Source organism: Lepisma saccharinum, unplaced genomic scaffold, assembly GCF_977018435.1.
Source record: "Lepisma saccharinum unplaced genomic scaffold, izLepSacc3.1 HAP1_SCAFFOLD_814, whole genome shotgun sequence".
Lineage (NCBI taxonomy): Eukaryota > Metazoa > Arthropoda > Insecta > Zygentoma > Lepismatidae > Lepisma > Lepisma saccharinum.
In genome coordinates, this window is record NW_028143477.1 from 78,078 (window position 1) to 86,482 (window position 8,405).

Consider the following 8,405-nt stretch of genomic DNA (forward strand, 5'->3'; position numbering starts at 1 on the left):
TGGTCTTCTCCCATTTTTGAGAAAATGTTTTTCAAAATGTTAAGAAATAAATGTCAATGTAAATTATCACACTTCCTCCCATATCGGAAAGAGGAACTGCCCTTTCTCCTCTCCCTCTTTGTTCCAAATGGAACAGTTCGTGTCTGGGACAGTTTTTCTTTCTTTGATGGGTAGCGTAGTATTAATGCCACCTCTTTCTAATCAACGGGTCCCGGATTTGATGCAAGGTGGAGGTACAAGTTGTTCGGATTCCACTTTAAAGTGCAAGTCACCAGTCTCGATAAGCCTTTATGTGCATAAAGAGGGTTTAAAAACTAAACTCTACCTAACTCTACATACAGTGGCGTACCAAGAACTCTGAAATGGGGGAGGGGGACATGTGCATTTTTTAATAGTCAGCCATCATTTTGCCACCTTTTCCTGCCTTTGACATTCTTTTTACTGGGCAAAAGGGGGCTATGATATCCTCCACCAACCATTTTTGGCACGCCACTGTATATATATTTTTTGGAATTTATGCGATAAGAGTATGTTTGTAAAAGATTCTGTATTATTGTACCAAACAAAAGAGAACTTTCTTGTAAAAGTCTGTACTTGTAACACTATACTGTGTGCGAGATTCCCAAAATAAACCAATTTCAATTCACGGAAGGCCTTGAAGCGGACCTTCGTGGCGGAGTGGTTACCACAATACGTTACGACACCAGGGGTCCCGGGCAAGAATTACGCTCTGGTCCTTGTGATGATTTATCATTGTGAGTGTATCTTCATCAATTTCATAAAATCATCACTCATACTCATTCTCGCGATTAGCCAAAAGTGGAAAAACGTTGTAAAATAGCCTATTATCAAGCAATCAATCTCAAATAGGCCTAGGAAAAACAGGGTTAGGATATTTCTATCATCTTATTGTTACTGCAAATAATGGTCATGGCCATTTTTGCAAAGAAATGTTAAACATCTGACACATATTTATATTTTCGAGTGCTTTACCTTGCAAGTATGATGGCGTACTCCAGATGTGCTTGGCTTTCTTTGGATTCTGGTGTGGACAAGCCATCAAAAAGTGATCCGTTCTCCCGTCTGACAGAATTCGATCTTGCAATCGTGTTATTTTTATTCACCATTCAACTATTGACTCACTGTGACTCTTAAATACCAGAGAACGCAGATTAACCCGGGATCCCTCGATTACAACGGGATGCACGCACTTTACACTTTAGAAATGCCAGAAAGTTAGTTAATATCTTCTAATTACTTTCACTTTCAAAACTTAAAGTTCAACTCATCTCGACTTCTGTGGTATAAAAGGCAGAGGCATTTGTGTCAAGAAGTGTAACTCAAATGGTAATGTGGGTCCGAGGGACGCCAAGACAATTTAGACTCACTGTAGCTCATTAAATTTCACTCGGGTCTGTCAGAACCCATGTTAACTTTTAAAGTCTAAGAAAACGGACTCATTTTTTGAAATAATCCGTTGTAATTACACGAGTTAAGCTTAACGCCTAATGAGAAGCTTGTAAACGGCAGCAGAACGCAACAGACGCGTTTCCGGCGTGTCAGTGGGCGTGAGTCTTTAAGATAACCTGCAGACTTCTGGTACGGAAATTCCCGCTTCGGTTCCGCGTGTTTCCCTGTAGTGGGCGTTCCACCATTTGATTTCAATAGAAGCAGACAACAGAAGATCTGTTTCCGCGTCTCAGTGGACGTTAACTATATGTTTCTCCGTGACTTTCCACCGTCACTTGAGACAAACGCTTCTCATTTTCTTATCACTTTCTCCATCACTCTCTTAGTTTGCCGCCACGGTTAACCACCTGGTACACATTATCAATTTAAGTTGAATGCATTGAGCAAGGAAGAAGCAAACTGCTACATGTGAAACTTGTTTGAATTGTGTTACATCATAATTTAGCATCGACATTCACTTGTTCGAGAAGTTGTTTAATGTAAAATTGTAAGTTGAGACATCTTGGAAATAGGGTCATTAAGTTGGCTATTAAATAGTTGTTGTTATGAATCCTCATGATAATATTTAATTCGGCTTCCTCGATGGCGCAGTGGTAGGGTCGTTGTCTTGTAATCAAGGGGTCCCTGGTTCGATACCCGGTGGAGGCACACACAGTGGTGCGGGTCACACTTTTCAGCTGTAGGTTCAATTCCGATTAGCCTTATTGTGCATAAAGTGGACTTAAAACACCAAATCAACCATAATAATTAATTCATGAAGTATTTACACGTGTGCATAATTGAACCTCTACGTACACACAACAAGTGATTCTGGTTGCCATCAACTTCATTGCTAGTTGATACTTCACACCTACACATCAGCTAAGTTAGAGTAAGGATATCCTTTTCCCTGACGTAATCAGTCCCAAACACTCCTATCAAAAAGAGAGCGCTTACATCATAGGTGACAGGTCAGCAGTTCACGTTTCGCTGCACACACTCACGCGACCCTGAATCTGTCGACCTTGACTTTATTTGTCGACATTAACTGATCAGCAACGAAAGATCGCGAATGCAGCTCACCTGTCGCCACTTTCATTCCAATGGGTTTCTTTCTGAGTTCGATCCACGTACAATTTTTTCAGGTGTTTTGAATTCAGATATTTAATACCAGTAATGCATCCAACGAGTTCCTTTTTTCCAATCACAATTACATTGTCAATAATGAAATATGTAATCATCCCCGCAGCTAGATATTCTGGCACCTTACCCACGGTTACCCTCCCCCGAGCGCCGGCATTTTGCGTGCGTTCTTCGATATTTTCTTCTTATGAGATGGTTTGTGATATTAACATAAAAGGCCGTCCCCAAGATTTTTTCCTCAGGGGGAGCAGCAGTGCTCAAAGTGAGGAAACATACAGTAATGCTATCCTCAGTTAAGATAATTCTCACAAAGCACCCACTACAGGGATAATTTACATAGGCATTCCTCCACCTTCAGCATTTCTCAGAATTGCTCCATACAACTACAAGCATCCCCAAACTGGGCAAAGCATTTTTATTTCGAGCACTAAGGGGCAGGGTAAGATTTCATATCTTGCCCGTCAGTCATACAAAATCACCTTTACATTTATTATTATTATTATTATTATTATTATTATTATTGTCGTTGTTTTACAAATCATAAAATTTAAATTGAATTGAAAATACGGTGGTGTTGTTGCTAAGTTCAGACTTGAGTCCAATATTTAGATAGAAACTGGTTTCGACTTGCTTCCTTTCCATACACATCTATCAATTTTTTTATGAACAGTTCAGCGTCTATTTGTATTTCTTCACGATGCTCATGTCGGAGACTAGGGCCTACCCTATGGCTTAGTGGTAATGGCATGTCCTTGTAATGAAGGTGATTCGGGTTCGGTAGTCAGCGTAGGCACACAATGCTTCGGATCCCACTAAAAACTGTCGGTCAAGTTCCGATTAGCCTATCTGTTCATAAAGTGGGCTTAAAACAAAAACTCAAATATTAGAGACCACCAACTCTGGGTCTTGAAGACACACCTTGTCCATGTTTTCACGCAACAATTTCACTATTGAAATTATATTAAGTGTTCCCAGACATCTCAGGTAGTGCTCCCCTGCTCCCCTGCGATCCTCCCTCCCTTCCCCAATTGGTACGGGACGGGATCGAGACGGTAAGGAAAACTATTCCACATTCAGGACAGAAAATTTCACGTATTTCCAAACCAAATCAGGAAATTTTAGGGATGGGCAATGTTCAGAATTTCCAGACACTCCTGAAATTATTGAGTTCGACGAACATTTTGTCCCCAAATATATTCTTTTTGGGATTGTGATGCCATTTCTAGATTTCCCTTACTTGCAGTAAAGAACACTCTGATATATCCCGAATTCTTACATCGCGATCATTTCAAATTCCTAACCTATCGGAAATCCCGAAAGAAGGGAAATCATTTCCCGAAGTTTGGACCGGGACAGGATTTCTGGATCCCGCAAACTGTAGCCTGCTTTCCGTTGGGTTACCAGACGTTTCTCTTGATAAGTTAAAAAATCATTTTGCGGCTGGTAGTATGTCAGAGGTCCCATTTTCGAACCCTCGTCATTGTGTTTGTTCAATCACCATGTTCCTGAGTTCGTCAGTCATCCCCGTCATTATAATTAAACCGTAACGTCGAATGACGTGGAATTTAATAAACAAACAGCGTATCCGACGCAGAGGCCGGCCGATTAATGTCTGTGCATAAATTGGACTTGAAACTAGGAATCGACGTTATCGTAAATTTGATATCCCGATATATTGTCAATAAAATATAGTCACAGAGGATACGATACGATATTTGTCGGTATCGTCTACCTCTCGAACTATATATATCGCAAAAATATCGTGACGTAATATCGTGTAGTTGATATCGTCTGGACAATAGTATTTTCAAAATTGCGGTATTATCGTCTGGGCGATATGTCGCCAAACACTACTTGAAACAATTAAAATGTCGGTTCTGCTAACCGAAGGCTCGATGTTCTGATCACGTTGTTGTTTTTTTTTGTCAGAATATGTGTTACTTGCACCACTAGCACGCGCGGTTTCAACACAGAAAGCAATGTCATAAAAGCGGCCTCTTTTGAATGTTCGTAGTGCCGAATGGACGAACCGAAGACAAAAATGGCATTTGCATTAAAAAAAAATCATTGTAACCTGCTTTCGACTCGATTACCCACGAGATCTTTCACTGTGGCTGAACTTCCTTCTTCATCTGTGATATGTGGCGCCGTTCTTTCCCTTCAACATGTTTACACGTAATCGGATATCATGAGTAAGCAGTTGCAGTGGAAGGAATGTTTCAAAGCGTAAACAACGATATTGGTTAAAATCATGATTGTTTCACCTCCATAATTAATTCACAGTTGCCTTATCCTTAGATATAACACTGACATAGCGGATTTTTGTAGCCAGAATATATGTGGAAAAGGCTACACACAGAAAAATAAATGTATCATAGTAATTCATGCACCAGAACGCATCAGGTCTTTGCGAAGAATAAGATTCATATTTGATGCAATTGGTTAAAATATATTTTTTAATCGTAAAAGAGACACACCACAAATGCATCACATGACGCAAGTGGAGCAAAACTGTGCATCGCGTCAGAGAAGGGCAGGCCCGTAGCTAGAGGGGTAGGTGAGGCAACTGCCCTACCTGAGAACTGGCTTTGCCCCCCCCCCCCTGTGAAAAATATCGAATACATTCCTACTATATATTCTCACTGATCTTTACAATTTTATCCTAAATTGCTCTAGCAATGTAACAAAGACACTTATTGATTTGTTGATTTATAAAGATGTGCGTGATTCCGCAATACCATACCAGTGTTGGGGGAAAAATCCCTTGAGATCCAGATTTCGGGATGGCTTCCCGATTTTCGGTACCTCAGTTGGTACATATTTTAATGGTCTTGCTCTGATTGGATTCAATTGTCAGAAGTATTCTAATAGTAAGTACAATGTTCCGCAAATTATCAATGATTTCAAATTTCCTTCAATTTTCTTATAGCAGTACCGTCGAACAGCCATGATAATTCTATGATTAGAATGGCCCCATGGCGCCTCTCCTGGATACCGGTCTGTTAAGGAAGATTTGTTTTTTTCATAATGTAAAGGCATACAAAATGTCCATGAAACTTAATATAAAACCATTGGTTAATCACGGGGATCCTATTTCTTTGTCCTACGTCACACAAATGTATTTCAATAACAAAATAATACTTTTCTAATAATGTACACAATATCTTGCAAAAAGACAACCATACCCAGCAGGCCTACATTGCCAGTACTGATGAAAGAGTCTCCCTTTGTAGGGAAAAGGATCTGAATTAGACTAAGAAACCCATATTTCAGCGAGGACAAAAAAAGAATGCATTACATATTTTCATAGTATTCATCCAAGTATAAGTAACGTAACCATTGTTATTTAAATTGTGTTATTGGATTTCTAATTAGATTTGGGGTGTAAAGGTTGACCTTTTGAGAAGGCACCCATATGTCAGCCTCACTTCCACGTAGTACAGTCGTGGAAATAAATACTTCCGCCACATGCCTATTGGTAATAAGGCTGTATGGGGAAGTATTTTCTACATGACTGTACACCCGGGTAACTGTAATGTTGCAGGCCAACGAGGGTCTGGCGTCTGGACCTACGGCCAGTATAATCATCAGTGCGGGTGTGTTTTTCTATGTTTTGCCCATATATGCGCTGAGTTACAGCCCCAACGTTTAACTAAGAAAGATGATCTTTTAATTTGAATTTAAATTTTTTGGCTGCGTCAGCACTTAGGCTATTTTGCACCCCTCATACTGTAACAAATATGAAACCGTGTTTGAAGACTAAAATATCCTTACCTGGACACTCAGCATATACAAGGACGAATCACAGGAAACACACACACACACTCCTAAGAGGATTATATTGGCCGTAGGTCCAGACGCCAGAGCCTCGTTAGTCTGCAAAATGCAGTCCAGGGTGCACAACGTGGAAGTGAGGTTGACAATTGGGTGTACTACGTGGAAGGTTCACCCCTTACGCCCAAAGAAGATTTTAGTTCTCAGAGACTACGGTAAGGGGCTAGACCCCGTATAATGTAACGGGACTAAATAGCCTAAGTGCTGACGCAATAACAATTTTAATTGCAATCAATCAGGTTGTTATTAGATTTACTTATGTGTAAGAATATTACGTACTAAAAAATAAAGGGGAAAAATTATGAAAATCGATTTATAAAGGGTTCCCTTAATCAGTTATGTGCAAAAATGCTGATGTGTATTAACGCTATATATAAAGTAACATTATCGATCTGTAATCAAGATGCCTCAGATTGAGATTCGATTTTCAGTGGAGACACATTTAATTTCGAAATAGAACCTGTTCCGAGTAGCCTATTCATGTTAAACTTTTTCGTTGTATTCCTTGACAGTCCGATAAATGTTAATATCAAACCCTTTTTTTTTCGATCTTGCTTGGGCTCTTTCGTTCGCTGGAGTTTCACGATATCACCCCTTTCTGGTTACTTGTCACTTGGATGGAGGGGGTGGCACTACAGGGCTGTAGCCGAAGGTATACTTTATTCATTAGGATCTACCTTTTCTACAGTGCGTATTTCATCTACTTTCGTTTAATTTACTTATTTAATGTAACTTGGCCATTACTCCAGTGAGATTATGACTGTCAAATTGCTATTTCTGCTTTCTCATGATCATGAACATAATGTCGAGAAAGTCAACCATCGATCAGTTATAGCCTCGGAAATAAATGTTTAATTGATTAAGTGATTGAATTAAAATTTTTGGGTGCGTTGGCACATTAGGCCGTTTTTCAACCTTCAATGTATGGGGAAATATCACCTTATCTAACATTCAGAAATAAATGAAGATATGGCTAATTCAATTCAAGAGTTTGTGCAAATCGTTAGTGACAAATGTTGAAATGTATCAAAACATACATTTTTTAGGTATACAAACAGTTCTAGAATATCACTTTGTTGCGTAATGTAGCCAATGCGGTCTTCAGATGATTGTTTTCAAGTTTTAATTTTTTTAGTGCTGTTCTTATTGATTTGTTTTATTTTACTTCGCTTTTGTGCCACTCTTGGCGAGTTTGCGTATATGGGGATAAGTGATGATATGATGGAATAGATGGATGGACACTTAGAAACATCCATTCCCAGGCCGGGATTTGAACCCGGAACCCCTGGCGTCGTAGTGCGATGTGGTAACCTCTCCGCCACGGGGCCGGCTTTTTTAGTATTGTTAGAAGTATAATTAAAGTTATTAACAGTAAACAAAAAGGCAGTTCACAAAAGCAATATCAACAAGAAAATAAAACACAATAACATGTAGCACTGCATCCCTTACTTTCTCTGGCGTAAGACTCGTCCGAAATTATGAGAAATCGACATTTCCAAATGAACGCCGTAAAGAACTCAGGGAAAAACCGAACTCTTTATAAATGACCCCAGATTGCCATTTCTGTCATTGAACAACTGTCAAATCGAAGGTTAAAAATTTTAATTACGGAACATTTGATTGTGTATTCCGTTCCTACTAGAAAGCAGCCCCCTCCTAAAGAAATATCTATGTATGCCAGTGCTTTAATTCAATCATTGAAATACGCATTTCGTATTTTTAAAATGCCTCCTCTTCTCTTCTACTCCTCATTTATGCCAATTCAATTACGTGTATATCATCATTAATATTCCATCATCAACAGCATTTTTTATCTTGCCCTAGCGTTTGGCTAAAATTAGCGTATACTCTCTGAAAATGTTGGGACTATAGCACTGGGGGGGGGGGGAGGATGGTTACGTATCCACATACCTTCCGCTAAATTCACCAATCCAACACCATATATTAAAAATTTTCCCCCTCTTGGATTAAGTTTGCAT